Here is a 16,669-nt window from a genome sequence, read left to right as displayed (position 1 = left end):
CACAGTGCTTGCCCCCCAACTCTGGAACTCCCTACCGCTTAACATCAAAACTGTTGAATCCTTCCAGACCTTTAGGAAGCAGGTCATCAGCTGGCTGCTAAACAAAGAATAACACCACTAACTCTAGACCCGTGCGGTAACTGGCTTAGACACTGTATTTATTCTGAAAATTGTATATTGTACGTACTGCATATGTTCTGTTTATTGACCACTGTATATATATGTATATATTATAAACTTGTACGAAGTATGCAACACAAAGATACTTCTCAACGCTGTAACCAAATTCTTAAGCGCCCTTCTACCTCTGGGTTTGGAGCGCCATACAAATAAAATAAACAAACAAACAAACTATTGTTCTTTATATATTGCTCGGCCACACTCAAGTCAATATCTAATTTCCCGTACGCATATATATTACACTCTTACTCTAGCGTTAAATTTTATCCTGCCTCCCTCCGTTACTCTTCGTTATATACTATAGATACATCCCTTTGCCACACTCTTTGGTCTATTGTCTCACCGTTCGCATCTTTTCTTCTTCGGACCCTCGAGATCACTGCCTTTGTTATTGCCTCTTTGAGCTGCTTTTTCGATCCGCTTCTCATAGATGTGGGAGGGGTTTCTATCTTAAAATAGCGCTCCCGTCAAACCGTCCCTTGCAAGGAGTTTCCTAATGTAACCACTTCTACGGGGAGCTTCACGTCCTGTGAGCCGAATGGCAAAGGTTGTGCGATATTGCTGAGACTCTAAAGTTACTTATGTCGATGGCTATCTTATCTAACCCTCCTATCTCTGCTACCAAGTGAGCTGGGTGTTCTCAAACAGCTCTTTAAGATGAGTAGCGGTACCCTGGAGATGGATGGGGATGCAGATTTTAATCATACATCAATAAACAAGAAGGCTCAAATAGTTTGGCAAAAGTTTATCTGTTTTAATGTCAATATCTAAAACAGGGAGTACAACGAACATCAGCAATCGCTCGATACTCTGACTCTAACTACTTAATAAAAAAGCTGGGTTCTTATACCCATGACTGATCATAATAGACGTTTGACCTGCGTCATAACCAATGTCATCCTATGTGGCAAACTACTAAAACCTACCGGGAGGTGGGATTGGTTCTAAGTGGATAACTAAGCATAGGTTCTATATCTGTATAGAGTAACAGAGAGAAATAATTGGATAGTTAACATGAGGTGGGGCAACTAAGCCCTCCCTTCAAAATGGCACTATGAACGTCACTAAATGTATGACGTCTCATTGGCTACATAAGCTGTAGGACCCCCAACTATGTGGTCCCCTACAATTGGTTGGCTTCTAACCCCTGTCAGTACTTTTCCACCTACGTTAGCAGCACGCAGACTGAATAACCAGGTGCGGGTGATCTTTGTCTTAACACCAGCTTCCCACCAATTTGCATATGGTCCATCATCACCTCAAGAGCTTTGAAATTGGCCTGGAATTTGTACTGTTGTCTGAGAATTTTTAAGGAGTATGGGCACTAGCCGTCCTCCGTGCGTAGGTGTGAACATCTCGGTAGTCCAATTTCCTTCTATCACAAGACTGGACACCATAAAATTGAGCATTTTCATGTATTTGATTTTATTCAAATAGTCCTCTGATGTCTTTTGCTTTGCTTGACCGTTCTGAACAGGAGCTTCTGTTCTTTCATGTTAATTGTATCCAATGTCAGCCAACTCCAGTTGATAAAACCTTGGCTTTCTTGGCTCTCTTGGCTCAGTGAACTCCTTAGCTGAACGTGTATTCTGTTTAATTCAATTGCTTTTATTAACTGCAACACTGAAATGAGGCCTTCTTGCTTTGTTCAGTACTGCTTTATACGTAGTGGAAACATTCATTCTTTCTTAGTCCATATGTATCTATTGAGGTATATATATGTATATGTTGGCGCTTGCCACAGTTTAACTGTTTAAAAGCATGTGGCAAGCTTCATGATTGCTTTGCTGCTTGCATTTCATTGCATCTGTACACGTTTAAACTAACCAAGTATCTTCATCAGGTTCGTGGCATAAATCTCTTCATCTTGATCCCAAGATGTTGCTTATCCTTGGTACTTCTTTGTTTCTTATATATTGTCTGCCTCTCTGGTCCGGTTATCTTTCTATATGGGTGTCGATTCACTGGTATGCAGTAATAAAATCGCAGCAAAAATGCTGTGGTTTGACCTGGTGAACGTGTACCCCATTATACCATTTCAGGGGCGCAGGGGTTACGGGGGTCCCCCCCCCGCATCCTTTACATGTATTGGAGCGGCAAAACCACAGCCTTTTTGCTGCAATTTTTTGTGTGTAAACTGCCATTTTTGCCGCAATTTTAACACATGGAACCGATTCACTTTGTATGACGTCACCATTCATCCTTGTCCTTTAGTTTCTTTGCTTCATCAGGAATCTCGTTCAAATGGCCATTGTATTGTTTTGTATCCAAGTATGTTTTCCTCAATGGGTACTTTACCTCCCATATTCTCTTGTATAGGTATTCTTATGGCTACTGCACAGAGCCCTCGCACTTCTCTTTGCTGTCCCAAGCGCTAGGTCACTGCGTGGGGTGTGTATTATCATAAAACATGACTGACTCCATTTCCACTTTCCACAGCCTCAACTGAGGTGGAGGTAAGGGTTAGGAGTCAAGCATGACTGCAGGTGATCATAGCAAGTCCTTGGACACAGGGTAGTTCCCTTTCTCTGGATTCTTGAAATGGGCTGGCATTGTCTCTTTTACTAACAGTTCCTTTGTGTCTCTCCCCGATTCAAAATGTACCTGTTGTGTAACAGTCTTTTTTTAACACAAGTAACTCTTTTATTTAACAAATGCTGTTCTTCTGTAGTTTTCCTTGTAGCTTTGCAACTCACCTGGTATGCTCCCCTGCCAGGACTCTATGCAATTCCAACTGCCTGCTGTACTCTCCTGCCAGGACTTTTCTTGTGGTTTCACTTGCCTCGTATACTCCCCTGCCAAGACTTCTTATGCGTTTCAATGTTCCTCTGTATCACCAAAACTGCATATACCGTGGTGTACTCGGTATATCTGTCTGCGGTAATATTTGTTCAAACTTTGCCCCACACTTGCATCTCATGCATTTGTATCTCATTGGGGCATGACTCTGTACTTTGCCTTTTCTGCATTCAAACAAACTCGTTGGGATTTGATTCTGTACTTTGGCGTTTTCTGCATTCACATAAACGTCTTGTAGTTTCTGTATCGGTAAGCTCAAAACCATTCAATGTCATTGGCGCAGTTGCCCACTTGCTTTGGATCGACTCACCTGTTCTCTCCAGAATCTCTGGTCTTGCTTGTGCTTCTGCGGCATGGCTCTGCCGCTCGCTTCCCTCTCTGGATGCTGTAGACATCCTTCTGGCTTCTTTTGTGGCTCTACAGTCACACGCCTGCTTCTCTTAAGGTCCCGGTCTGGAAAACACTGCTTCTTCGAGCTGCTGAGCGCCCAGGTACTCTCTTGAGGCTCCTGGCATCTCCACACCACATCCTGCTCTCAGTCTGTGTTTTCTTCTGCTTCTGTGGATGCCTGTGCTCTGCAACACCGGTACATGTTTCCCGCACTCTTCTCCTGCACTGCCACACTCAATAGTGTGTTCCCCATCTTTAAATGCCCTGCACACAGGTATTTCTGTAGAACAACTAGTCTGCACATTGAGCTTCAGGCTTCTGTTAACTTGCAGTTACTCCTTCATTCTCCTCGTCTCAGTACTTCATGGATTATGGGAGTTGGAGTCCATAGTCATCGGACATATAGCATTTAAGTAGTTTTCTCTCTGGTTTTACATGAGATTACATCTTTGCATAAATGTATATTGGAAGCAAAAACTAAGGGATACTTGGAAGAGGTTTCTTGACTCTCTCTACAAGGGGGAACCAGCACCTGACCATATGCCATTAAGGCTTTGGGCATGAGAGGGTCTTCCTCAGGGAAATGGGGGGATACTGCGTCTCGTTCAATGAAGTCATGACATCCCCCGGTAGTTGTCTTCTCACATGTCATCCTCCCTCATATAGCCACCCCAGGGTCAGGATCAGGTAGCGGCTGCCGTCCCCATGCCACACAGGAGGAGGTCACCACTGGGGAATCTGTGATGACTCCATTGGATTCATCACATTTGTCTGTGAAATTAGGCAAGCTCCCCCACACCAGCAAACTCGCTTTATAGTTATGGCTATTCTTGCTTTGGGGTGTTTGATGAGGTATTTTGACACTGTGGTGATTGGGGCGGCAGTGAGGGTGGTGTGTGAGTGGGTGGTTTGCTTTATCTTAAAATGTACCCACATTGTACTGGAGCTGTTACATGACATGATGTGAATGGGGCATACCCTTGTGACTAGTTTAGTGAGATGTGGGTTCCAGTAGTTTGTCGTTTGGAGGGGTGATAATGATTTTTATGCTCCTATAAAGCTGGTGAGTTGGAATAACTGCGGGTGATGTGCCTGATTAAGGCACCTAAAGTGTTCTTATTTGAAGCATCATGTTGTAAACATTATCATGCTACAGGAAATGCATGTGTTGCCCTCTCTGGGAGAGTCTTTTTCTAGAAGGTGGATATACTATTTATTCAACAGAAACCTGTGATGGCAATTCAGATTGTTTGCTACTATAAATCCTGATGGGCAGTATAGGATTTTAAGGGCGTAGCCTAGAGGGAAGAAGGTGGGTTAATGAATACCTATGGCCCCATTATTGATGTTCCAGACTTATGCTGCTATCCTGGGAATATATGTTAAGTGTTTGAGATTCAGATTTATATGAGACATTAACCTGAATACTGTTGCTGATCGGTCTTCCAAAGTTCCGAGGCAGCTCTCATGCAAGGCTGTGGCCCTCCGGGAAGGAATGAAGGAATGGAGGAACAAGGACTAGAGGTTGTGTGGAGGGCGTTACATTCCGGCAATAGAGAGTTCACGTTTTACTCTGTGGCACATAGCATGATATTATGCATTGATATATGGGCGTGTCTCATGTTTGCTTTTAGGCCAGATTGTAACTTGTTATATACTGTTGCACTCACTCTTAGACCGTTGACCAGTTGTTCTCACTCTATATTTGGAATTTCATTCTTGCCCACAACCTTCATGTAAGTTTAAGGCCATAGCTCTATTAGACATTCTGTTCTAGACCGATGTACAGGAGCAAATTAAGTTGCTCTTTGGTAATAATGTGGATTTGGTGTCAACATTTGGCACGGTTGGCAGCCATTCAAGATCTATATTCGAGTCATAGCTGTGTCTGCTGAGTTGGGAGTTCTACAAAGTATTCATAGAAAATTTGAGGTATGTGTACAAAAGTTAAATCCCTGAAAGGGCTGTATGCAGTGTCACATGTCCAGCAGGAGGAAGAATCTCAGATTATGCTGAAATACTCGGTGTTTCTGAATTATTATACAGAACTGCACTGGGAGTGCACAGGTAACGCTAGCAAAGAAAACAAGATATTTCTAGGCACCTTCCTCTCTCCCAGTTATCACGTGAATTGGCAGAGAAGCTAGGAGAGGGTCTCTTTCAGTGGCCATCTTGAATTGGTGAAATCACTTGCTGCGGCCATCTTGGATCAGCCCTATCTCCAGTTGATGCCACAAGAGGCTCCTCTAGCAACAGCAACCAGGAATAAATAGCCTCATCCTAGCAACACAAGGAACAATATCGGAGAGACCAACTAATGATGGACTAGGCGATCAGGTGACAAGAGCAGGTGTCATCCCTTCTAAACTCCCAGTTAAGGGCGAAACAGTGATGGGTGAAGACCAGCCATTGACCAGCCTCTTTGCCTATGAGCCTAATAGCCTTTGCTTTTCTGTGTCTTGCTACCTGTCTGCATGTGCCCTTAATGCTGCACCCTCTCCATGCTCTTCTTATGCTATCTCTTCCTCTCCCTGCTACTTCACTCTTCTCCGCTCAGAACCATCTCAACTCTTTCCATCCTTATCATCGCTTCTCCTCAACACTACCTCTCTTCTTGCTCCACTAATCTCTCTATTCACAAAACCTACTCAACCCTAATTTTCAATACACATCCTCTTCTCGCATCTACCCACAGCGCCCCTTATTTCTCAACGTTGCTATGCTTCTACATCTCATTCTATTTCTATTGCTCTTTGGAATGCACGCTGTCTGCAATAAAACCTCCTTTACCTCTGATGTCTTCCTTTCGCATTCTCCTTCTCTTGTCCTCATTACTGTGATGACTCCAACAGAGTGATCACAGATTACCCAGCAGTGACCGCCCATGTGGACAGGGGATGGTAGCTGCTACCTGATCCTGACCCTCGGGCGGTTAAATGAGGGAGGATCACATGGGAGGAGACACTATGGGGGAGATGTCATGACCTCATTGGCTGAGACGCAATATCTCCCCCTTTCCCATGAGGAAGACACTCTACTATCCAAGACCGTAATGGCCTATTGTTGACTGTTTGTTCCCCGTTTAGAGGGAGTAAAGAAACCTCTTCTTCATATTTTTCTGGTCAAAACTCCACCTATGACCTAAACGCACAAAGCTCTGACACAACGCTTTGTGGTTCTGGGGTACCTTTATGTGAAATCGCCAAGAAGAACTATTATACCCCATATGTCCAATGACACCCATGGACTCCAACTCCCAGAATCACCGATGTACTGAGACGAGGAGGATGAAGGATTTTGTACAAGTTATCGAGAGCTTGAAGCACAACATGCAGTCTAGTTGTTTTTCTAAATTACTTGACATTTAAAGATGGCAACCACACTGCTGAGAGTGGCAGTGGAGGAGAAGATGTTGATTCCTATGCAGAGGCTCACAAATGTGAAAAGCACATACTAGTGTGGTGTAGCAGAGGAGGCCGCCAAGACAGAAGGAGAAATGCAGTGCGTGATCAGGAAATGCTGTGGAGACGCTGGGAGCCGCCAAAGAGTAACAGGGTGCTTGGCAAGCTCAAAGAGGCAGCGTTCTCTATTACGAGACCTGAAGGGAAGTAGGTGTGTGACCGTGGAGCTGTGAAGCAAGCCGGAAGGACATCTGCACACTCCAGAGTGGAAAGCGGGTGACAGAGTCACACTGCAAAAGAGAGAACTGGGCTGCAGATGCTGGAGAGAAGCGGTGAGTCATCCCCAAGCCAGTGGGGACACAGGGCATTATGGCGACCGCGCCAACGATATTTTGAATGTGATGCCATTTTTAAAACTACAAGAAGATTGTTTGAATGTAGAAAAGGCAAAGTAAAAACCCCTATGAGCTGCGGATGCATGAGATGCAAGTGTAGGGCAAGTTTGAACAAACATTACCGCAGACATATATTCCAAGCCAAGAGGAACATATGCAGTGTTGGTGATACAGAGGAACGGTGAGACATATGAGACGTCCTGGCAAGGAAAAGATACCAGGCAATTGAAACACATGAGAAGTCCTGTCAAGGGAAAGAACCCAGGCAACTGAATCACATAAGAAGTCCTGGCAGTATACCAGGCAGGTGAAAACCATAAGTGATGTCCTGGCAGGAAAGTACACCATGCAGTGGGAATGGTCCTGGCATCAGAGTACAGCAGGCAGTTGGAATTACATAAAGAGTCCTGGCAGGGGGGTATACCAGGCGAGTTTCAAAGCTATCAGAAATACTAAAGAAAGTGTTTTCTAAGCAGAAGAGAAATTTGTGTTAAAAAAGACTGTTACAGAACTTGTTGCCTAAGCAGGAACCTTGTGAATCAAGAAGAGACACCAAGGAACTGTTAGCAAAAGAGACAATTGCCATCCACTTTAAGAATTCAGGAAAGGGGATCACCCTCTGGATCCAAAGGTTTCCACCTTGAGAGCATTTTCCTTGGAGCTATTCTTATCTTCAGTTGTGAACACTTTTTTGCCAAATATCAAGTTGAAGACAATTCATTTTACACTTTGTTTTTGTTTGTAGTGTGAGGGTCAGGATAGGACGTTTTGGACACATGGATGGCTTTTCAGTTATTGATATCCGACAGATCCTTTGTTTTTGGTTTTAGGTAAGGAAGTTCCTCTTTTTAATAGGGTCAGAGAGCATTTTCCCAGCCCATTTTTATTTAATTTCTTACCAAAAACATGACAACTTTGTGCCAGCTTTCATTTCAGACCCCTCACATTACACTTACTGAAACCTTGACCTCTGACTCGGCAACCCTTGCTGGCTGCCCTTCATGACCCTGCCTACTCTTTCACTCTCTCCACACGCCACTGGCAGGGGTTGTGGTGTGGGTCTGTTTTCATCCTCCAAACTTCCTATAACTCCTACTCCAATATCTCCAGCTAACTCTCCCTCATTCAAATACTTTATCTCCACAATCACTGTCCACTATGGCATACATATGATCTCTCTCTACCAGGCACCTGGTCGGGTAGGTCAGTTCTTCGACCACATCTCCCAACTAATTGACTCTCTCCCCCCTGATCACCACCTCATTGTCATTGGTGACTGCAACCCCCCCTATCTCTCAGCTGCTCTATCCACTGACTTTAACTCTCTTCTACTTACCCACTCACTCTCCTCTGTCCACTCTCTGCCCACCCATTCAAAAGGAAACTACCTTGCCCTAATTATATCTCCTCTCAACTTTCTGCCTCTTAATATCACCACAGCGCCTTCTCCCTCCGATCACTCTATTGTCCTTGCCTCAATCTCCACTCCTGCACCTTCCTCACTCTCTGCACATTCCTCACTCTCCATCTACTACAACTATTACTAAGCACAAGTTTCTCTCCTCCAAACTCCCTGACTACCTCTCTGACCTACACCACTCTCTCTCCTCCTGCACTTAACTTGCCTTTGTATCCACTGAAGAATCCTTCACTAATTTTAACACTGCTTTCTATGCTCCCTTTTCCTCTCACTAGCCTCTTACTAAACTCACTGCTAAATCCTCCCCTCCACGGCCCTGGAGTACACCTTTCATCTACACCATAAAAACAACAATGCAGAACACGCTTTGCACTTGGCAAAGGTGAAGACACACCTCTGATCTCCATCTCTATCTCACTGCTCTTCAAAACTATTCCTACATGTCATGAGGCAACATTGGAAGCTGTGGAACAAGTGGAGAATCCATTGAGCTTCCCAGCACGTTATCTCTGTAAACGTGCATTAGCCCTCTAGTCTACGACCAAGATGGCCGCCGCATGTATATGTCATCCGCCGTTACGGCCAAAGCCGAGACTGGCGGATACTTCCGCGTTGGAGCTGGCGAAGCAGAGGAAGGGGGATTTAGTCCTTTCTTTGTGTCCTCGCTCGCGGTGCCATTGGTGCAACGCGGTACCGCAGGCTGTATTTATTTCTCCGCCCCCCGGCATCACGTTGCGTTGCAACCCCTCTACATGGACGCTTCCTGTTCTGGGTTTCCTCGCTCGAACTCCTGACTTCCCCTCTGGGACCTGTCAGTAGTTTTCCTTTTTCTCACTTACACTCTGTACGAGCTTTGCTCTTGTTTTTCCGCTTCCCGCTCACAGTCCTCGGCCGTGCGCCGTTTTCCTTTTTTCTCCTCTTCTTCTGTTTCCGTCCCGCTGGACACCGTTGAAAGTTTTCTACGCTCACTCCTTACTGGCGGCAATTACTTTCCAAGCCCAAATTTGACTTTTCTTCTGGCTGCTCCATTACATCCACCCTCTTCACTGCATCCAGTCTACACTACGTGGGAACGTGTCAACATTCCATCAAGGGTTTTTTCCTATTGGGTTTTTCCCTGATTTCGGCTTAGTTCCGGAAGGGGAGCCGCAGGGCTGCTGTTTTCCAACGGCCGCTGTGGCTTCTCTCCGTGACAAGCAAGTGCACCATAAAAAAGAAAGAGACTATCTCACCTGGCGATGTCTGCAAGAAGCCGACCACTCCAGCAGCTCAGGTGAGGAGAGTGTGCAAGCAAGGGCGGAGGGCTCTAGGGAGGAAACTCCATCACAGTATAACATGGAAGGAGTCCTACGCTCTGTGCGCTGCAACCCTCATCCATTCTGGGTAAGATGCTTGTTGTGCGCCTTTTGCCTTTGCCTCTCCTAGTCTCATTACAGTATTCTAGTGCCGCTACTTCTTTTCTACCTTGCCGCCTCTTTGGCTTTTCGCTCTGAAGACTTGCCGTGCTTCGGCATCTCTGCCTATTGTTTTCGCAGTTCTCGGCTCCTTGCTACTGCCTTGCCACTCCTCAGCATATCTGCCTCCTTCTGCCACCCTGCAGCTTCTGCTTCTTCAATCTTGCCACTCCTCAGCAATTACAGCCTCTCAGCCACCCTGTGGCTCATACCAGCCGCTCCTCGGCTATTCAGCGACTCAGCCTCCCACGGCTTATACTCGCCGCTCCTCGGCTTGCTTCCCATTTGAAGCAGCACCGCTGCAGTCAGTATTCCTCAGCCTGGCTGCCATGACTCTAACTGCACTGTTGCTGGTCACCACGAGAGTAGGTAACAGCATTGGTTATTCTGTGCCTATCGGAGCATCTGGATCCCATACTTATCTGGAAGTTCATATATCTGTCCAGCATTGTATTGCCTGTCTCTTCTTCGCCTCTTGCTATCCTGGTTCATTTACCTCGTACCTTTCTACGACAAGTCTACAAGGTCAGAGCATTCAAATCCTTCTTTTACATCATTCTAAGAAGACACAGACCTGCAGCCAGCACTCCAACACGACCAGGGCTTTTTACCTCTTGGCTTTTCCCTGGGCTGGGATTGAAAAGAAGGGAGACACAAGAAAGAAGAAGGACAAAGCTATTGAGGAACCCAAAGAAGATCCTGTAACCTCAGGTGAGGACATAGAAGGGGAAGTAATCTCACAATCTGAGACGCTACTCTTGACTCTGCCAAACTTGACTTCTATCTCGGTCTCGTTTTGTCTCAATCCTCCCAATTTAGGCACCTCCAAATATCTCTCAACTCAATTCTCTCACCTCCTAAACCCACCTCCAACTCGTCTACGCTTTTTGCAAATGGTCTTGCTCTCTACATTGTTTCTAACATTTCTATCATTCACAATAGTCTTGCTAATTACCTTCTACCCTCTTCTCACGCTACTATGTCTTCCTTTTCCCCCCACCAGCCCTGATGAGATTCTTGTCCTATGTCTCAAGGCTAATCCTTCCTGTGCCCCACTGACCAACTGTCCCTGCACTTTCTGAAGCACATAGCTCCCAGTGTTGCTCCACATCTCAATTCACTTGTGAACTGCTCTCTTGATAATTCCACTTTTGCCTCATCTTATAAGACAGCTAATGCCATCCCTCTCCTTAAGAAACCTGGTCTAGATCCTAACTATCCTGCCAACTTTCACCCTGTCCCTCTTCTACCACTGTGAGGAATTCGATCATCCACATGGTGGGCGTCCGCTCGCTGGGTTTTTTGAAATTTTTAGTTAAATGGAATGATGTAGACCAACCTCAGGAAAATGTGTGGGGCTAATGCACACATATTTTCCTATGCTCTCACCACGACAAATGCATAGACCTGTGTACTCTGGGTGGACACAACTTACAGGAATAGTCCACCTGTAACGCTCACCTGATTCCCAAGGTGATGTGCAGGACTCGATGGGCTTCTGGGGTCGAACCTCTTCGCACTGTGTGACGAACTCATAGGGTGAGGTTTCTGCAGATGAAAGAATATAGGGGTTAATGGTCTGGGTTGTTTAATGTCTCTCTTCCTCTCTCTCCCAAGCTTCTCCGTAGAGCCCCCAGGTCAACGTGCGTCTGATGCAGGGCGCTGTTGCCAGTTCCTTCACTGGTGAAACATAGGCCTCTTGGACTCAGAGGACCTTTACCGTCGTTAATCGCACGAGCGGTGAGTTTCCAGACACCTTTTTAGTCTTTATAGTCATTAGAGTCTTTAGGTGCAAGGCACGTTAACATTGAACAGGTCTTCGTATGATGCTTTTCTCCCCTTTTGCTTGCAGGACTCGTGAGGAAGATGAAATAAAGCGCCTGGAAATGCGTGAGTAAATGCAAGCACTCTAGCTGTTTTCCCTTGCAGCGTAGTTCGTGCTGAAGAGGCACCGGAGTATTTGCAGGCGTTCTATTGTGAAGAGCGCGATGGGCGTAAGTAAATACCTGTCTAATGTCTCTTCTTTTGTCTTTCAGAAGCTTGTTTGCAGCGCCGGAGTCCGCGGAAGGCCCGTAAGTAAATACGATGCTGTTATCTCTGCAGGTGGCGATGCAGCGTGAAGAATTCCAGAGTTCACGGAGTGCCGGTAAGTAATGACAATGCTTTTGTCTTCACAGGCGAAAGTACAGCGTGCCGAAATGACCACAGCCGATAGATCAGGTGAGTAAGCACTGCGAGTTAAGACTGCCTTGCTAACCTGCTGTTTCTTGTCTCTGCAGATGCTGCTGTCGACTGGATACAGGAATGGTGAGTATGATTCTTGCAGATTGAGGAAGAAAGGCTGGAACAGACTCGGTGAGCGTTCTGCTGCAGATGCAGAATAACGCGAAGCACGTTTCTACCATCGGGTGTGGTTTAAATAGCCTTGGAGTGATGAGGCGTCTTCCTCCACGGCCCCGCCTAGGTAAGGAAAGAGTTCCAGAAGCTTTCCCCATGCTGAATCCAGGGAATGGAGCTGCCCCACCCAGGTAAGAAAGTAGTTCCTGTTTACAGAGGACTTCTAAGTTGCTGGTAAGTAAGCAGCATGGTCTGCTGCAGGTAAGTCCACCCAAACATCTGCACACATATTATGAGCCCGGCGCTTCCAGTGCCGGGACCGATGATTCTGATGAGCCTGGTGCCACCGGCGCCAGGACAAGGTCCAAAAGGTCCCCGTAGGGACCGGCTGGTGCCTAGGATTAGGGTTAGGGGCCTGCTTCCAAGGACGTTGGGCTGGTCCTGGCTCCTTGGAAGCAGTGATCATGACAGTACCCCCCCCCTCAAGGCCCCTCCTAAGCGTGTCTTCTCCAGGGGTTTTGGCTTGTCGGGTGATTCTGATGGAATCTCTTGACCAGACGAGGTGCGTGGACATATTCTGAGGGTTCCCAAGACCTTTCCTGGGGACCGTATCCTTTCCAATCAACCAGATAGTATAATTTAGATTTGGAGATTTTGGAGTGTAGGATGTTCTTCACTTCGTATTCGAGTTCTCCGTCTACCAAAACAGGTTCTGGGAGTTCAGTCAATCGAGTTTCTGGTTGTACTGGTTTTAATAAGGAGACATGGAATACTGGATGTATTTTCATATGCGTAGGTAATTCCAATTTGACCGCCACCGGATTAATTATGGTAGAGATGGTGTAGGGTCCAAGGTATCTCGGGTTGAAGATATCCGCGATGTCCGTATAATAGGAAGAAGGGAGTCTTCCCGGTTCCAGAATGAGTCGAATTGTTGTAAGCGTATTCAGCGATCCACAGAATATCCTTCCAAGGGTTTTCAGTTTGTTGGAGCATGCAACGCAGATATTGCTCTAGAGTCTGAATTGTCCTCTCGGTTTGTCCGTCAGTTTGGGGATGGTGACTGGTTGAAAGTCTTACATCAATTTGGGCTAGACGACAGCAACTTCGCCAAAAGTGGGAGATGAATTGACTTCCCCTATCGGAGATTAAAACCGAGGGAAAACCGTGTAACCGAATGATGTTTTCTAAGAATTCTCGGGCCAATACCGAAGCCGAAGGTAGGCCCTTCAGGGGAATGAAATGAGCCATCTTGGAGAATAGATCCACGACTACTAAAATAGTATTATACCCTGAGCATGGAGGTAAGTCCGTGATGAAATCCATGGACAGGGTATGCCATGGACAGGGAGGAATATCCAGAGGGTGTAAAAGGCCGGCTGGTTTGTCCTTCTGACTTTTATTCTGGGCACACACACCGCAGGAGATTACAAAGTCTCTAATATCCTTCTTCCATGATGGCCACCAGAAATGTCTCTTGATCTTTTCCATGGTTTTGGTAATGCCAGGGTGACCCTCCATCAGAAAGTCGTGATAACCGGAGATTACTTGTTTTTGTATTTTCTCACATGGCAAGTACAATCGTCCTTGGAAATATGGTAGGTCTTGATCCACTGAGGATTCTTTTCCCTTTAATTGCCAGTCCTGCAAATCGGCCGGAGTTAGGAGTGACTTGACTGCAGTCTTGATGTCTTCAAAGGATTGAGTGTGGACTAACCCCAAAATCCTTTGTTCTGGGATTATGGGTATTGGTTCTGGATTGGTCAAATATTCATCTACTCCCATCCGAGAGAGGGCATCTGCTTTTCCGTTTTTACTGCCGGGTCGATAAGTAATTATAAAGTCAAACTCAGCCAGAAACAGAGCCCAGCGAAGCTGCCTGGAAGACTGAGCTTTGGCCGTCTTCAGATATTGTAGATTGCGGTGATCAGTCATTACGGTGACTGTGTGTCTGGCTCCCAAAAGATAATGTCGCCAGGCTTTAAAGGCCGATCTGATAGCTAAAAGTTCCTTGTCTGTAATGGAATAGTTGATCTCGGGAGCCGAGAATTTGCGGGACCAAAAGGCTACAGGATGTAATTGGTGTGTGACCGGATCTCTTTGTGATAAAACTGCCCCCATAGCAAGACTAGAAGCATCTGTTTCCACAATGTAGGGGAGTTCTGGGCGAGGATGTTTCAGAACAGGTGCAGAAATGAATTTAGCTTTTAAGTCCTGAAAAGCTTATTCTGCTTCAGTAGACCATTCAAAACGTTTGTTCTTTTTTAACAGAGCGGTGATGGGCTGGACTATCCGGGAAAATTCAGGAATGAATCTGCGGTAAAAGTTAGCGAATCCCAACATGCTTTGAACTCCTTTTACCGAGGTTGGTGATGGCCACTTGATGATTGCATCGACCTTCTTCGAATCCATATGAACCCCATTAGGTGACAATATGAATCCCAGGAACTCAACTTCAGTTACGTTGAAAACGCATTTTTCAAGCTTGGCAAAAAGGTTATGTTGACGCAGTCTCCCGAGAACCTTTTTAACGTGCCTCTGATGTTCCTCTTCAGATGATGAATAGACAAGGATGTCATCAATGTAGACAACAACACACACATCTATGAGTTCTCTAAGGACATTGTTCATAAAATACTGGAAAGCGGCAGGAGCGTTACAAAGTCCAAAGGGCATCACTTGATATTCAAATAGCCCATACTTGGTGCGGAAGGCTGTCTTCCATTCATCGCCTTCTTTTATTCGTACCAAGTGGTAGGCTCCTCTGAGGTCCAATTTTGTATATTTATATGCTTCTTTGACTTGGTCCAGGAGTTCAGGGATCAAAGGTAACGGGTATCTGTTTTTAACAGTGATTTGATTCAGGGCGCGGTAATCTATACAAGTCCTAAGGTCTCCTTCCTTTTTCGGAACGAAGAACAAAGCCGAGGAAGCTGGAGACTTAGAAGGACGGATAAACCCGTTAGCTAGGTATTGGTCCAGATATTGTCTGAGGTGAAGATTCTCTGGCTCGGTGAGGGCATAAATCCTACTGCAAGGAGGAGTTGTTCCGGGTATTAAGTCTATTTGACAGTCGTAAAACCTATGAGGAGGCAGGGTGGTAGCTTGATCCTTCCGAAAGACATCTTGGAATTCCTGGTAGTCGGGAGGTAATGTAGGAACCTCAGAAGAAATTGCCGCCACTGAAACTTCAGGCCGAGGATAACAAGTGGTAAAACATTCTGGAAACTGAACCGTCTTTGCTCGCCAGTCGATCTGAGTATTGTGTTTCTCTAACCAAGGGATTCCCAGAATGATCTGGAACTGAGGGGCCTTGATCACATCGAACACAATTTTCTCCCGGTGTCCATCTTGGCTCACTAGCGTCACTTCTTGGGTGGCGTGCGTTACTGGTCCGGAGGCTATCTACGTGCCATCCACTGTAGTAATGACGTCCTTTACTGCCTTAGGGACAAGGGGTAGATTCATCCTTGATGCCATTTCACGGTCCACATAATTGCCGATTGCTCCGCTGTCGATGTAAGCTTCAATTGCATGCAAACGATCCGGACGTGCTGGACTAATGAGGACCATGGGCACCACGAAATGCGAGGTCACGGGACAGATCTTAACGCTCGGCAAGAGGACCTCTACACTTGCCGGGCTAGGTCGTTTCCCTGCTTAGAACTTGTGGCACTGGTGTCTGCGGCTCCTACAGCCTTCTTAGCTGGTTTCACTGACAGTCTCGAAGAAAGTGCCCTGAGTTCCCGCAATAGAGGCATAATTGCAGCTGTCTTCTTCTTTCCCGCTCCTTTTGGCTTAAAGGACCTTTCATCCCCCCTATTTGCATGGGTTCCACAGTGTCAGCTCCCTTAGTAGAAGTTTGTGGTTTAGAAAACACTCGGGTATCAAATTTGGAACAATCAGCCTTCCTGTTCTGTAATCTGTGGTCCAATTGGACGACTAAGTCAATATAGTCTGAACATTCTTGTGGAGGGTTCACAACTTGAGCTAACACATCCTTGAGCTCTCCACGCAGGCCTCTGTAGAAAAGCGTTATTCTCTTGTCCTCGGGCCATTGAGTTTCCACTATGAGTCTGTTGAATGAGGCTATATAGGTCAAGAGGTCTTGATTACCCTGTCGTAATGAAAGAAGTTCATGGTCCAAGGCCTGCCCTTGTGCATGTCTTGCAAACAGTTTCTCCATACTGGACTGGAAGGCCTGGAAATCATGCAGAACCGGATCATCCTGGGTGACTAAAGGAATCGACCAATCTGTGGCGCTGCCACTGAGATAAGAAAGCACGAAAGCCA

At 46.0% G+C, this 16,669-nt stretch overlaps 1 protein-coding gene across 4 annotated transcripts in view; it reads left to right on the top strand.

Moving 5' to 3' along the window:
* Positions 1 to 16,669, top strand: part of CUTC (cutC copper transporter) — a 435,187-nt gene that overhangs the window by 161,947 nt on the left and 256,571 nt on the right. The gene's annotated exons all lie outside the window — the stretch shown is intronic.

This window comes from Ambystoma mexicanum, chromosome 8, assembly GCF_040938575.1.
Source record: "Ambystoma mexicanum isolate Mex_15411 chromosome 8, UKY_AmexF1_1, whole genome shotgun sequence".
Lineage (NCBI taxonomy): Eukaryota > Metazoa > Chordata > Amphibia > Caudata > Ambystomatidae > Ambystoma > Ambystoma mexicanum.
The sequence above is the reverse complement of the archived record's forward strand: the minus strand, read 5'-3'. Positions and strand labels throughout refer to the sequence as shown.